The sequence below is a fragment of the Cynara cardunculus genome, unplaced genomic scaffold (genome assembly GCF_001531365.2).
Source record: "Cynara cardunculus var. scolymus isolate 2C unplaced genomic scaffold, CcrdV1 Un_Scaffold_3368, whole genome shotgun sequence".
Lineage (NCBI taxonomy): Eukaryota > Viridiplantae > Streptophyta > Magnoliopsida > Asterales > Asteraceae > Cynara > Cynara cardunculus.
This window is the reverse complement of record NW_020201447.1, coordinates 15403-16688: the sequence shown is the minus strand read 5'-3', so window position 1 is coordinate 16688 and position 1286 is coordinate 15403.

Here is a 1286-nt window from a genome sequence, read left to right as displayed (position 1 = left end):
CCCAAGGACTCCACAACAGAATGGAGTAGTAGAGAGGAAAAACAGGACGCTTGTTGAAGCTGCCAGAACGATGTTGAATGCCTCTGGGCTACCACTCTCTTTCTGGGYAGAAGCTGTCTCTGCCRCTTGCTACACACAGAACAGGTCCTTGGTGGAAAAGTATTTTGAGAAGACCCCCTATCAACTTCTTCATGGTAGAAGGACAAACATCAAGTTCTTTCATGTGTTTGGTTGTAAATGCTTCGTGCTCAATGACAGAGAGTCTGTAGGAAAGTTTGAGCCCAAGGGGGATGATGCAATGTTTATTAGCTATGCACGGGACTCTGCTGCATACAGAGCCTTCATTCCCAGGACTCAAACTGTGGTTGTTAACACAAATGTCAAATTTGATGATTCTTTTCAAGTGACAAAAGACAAGTTCACAGAAGAGTTGAAAATTCAAGCTGATAAATCTCCAAATGCTACAACCACTCCAGACTTGGAACAACTATTTGCAGAATGGTACGAAGACAACAAAGAACCTGAAAGATCCTCTGCAGAAGTTGTCCACCCAAATCAAGCCACAAGAGACAGTCCCTCCACGACATCCATCACAGGGCGAACACCTCACGTTTCATCCTCTGTAACCCCTTCTCCAGAAGCTTTCCCACCAGAAGCTACACAAATAATTGAAAGTCCTCCAGACTTATCATCTAACCAAGCTCAAGAACCTGATCTAGACTCTGCATCTCTACCTTAATCTCAAATTGATCAAGAAACAGTGCCCTCTGTCTAACCATCACATGTTACAAAATGAACAAAAAGCCACCCTCATTCTCAAATCATCGGAGAACCTTCTTCCAGTGTTAAGACGTGAGCCACTGCAAATTTCTGCTTATTTACTTGTTTTGTAAGCGAAATTGAACCTAAAACAGTGGCAAAGGCTCTGGCAGATCCCTTATGGGTTGATGCTATGCAAGACGAGCTAGTTCTATTTGACAGAAACTAGGTATGGACTCTTGTACCTCTGCCAACTGGGAAGCTTGCTATTCGCACCAAGTGGTTTTTTCGCAATAAGAAGGATGAGCAAGGAGTGTGGTAAGGAACAAGGCCAGATTAGTTGCAAAAGGGTATTGCCAGGAAGAGGGAATCGACTATGAAAAAACCTTTGCTCCTGTAGCCAGACTAGAAGCTATTCGTATCTTTCTAGCATTTGCTGCTCACAGAGGGTTCAAAGTGTTCCAAATGGATGTAAAGTCAGCCTTCTTGAACGGCAAACTCAAGGAAGAGGTATATGTCAAGCAACC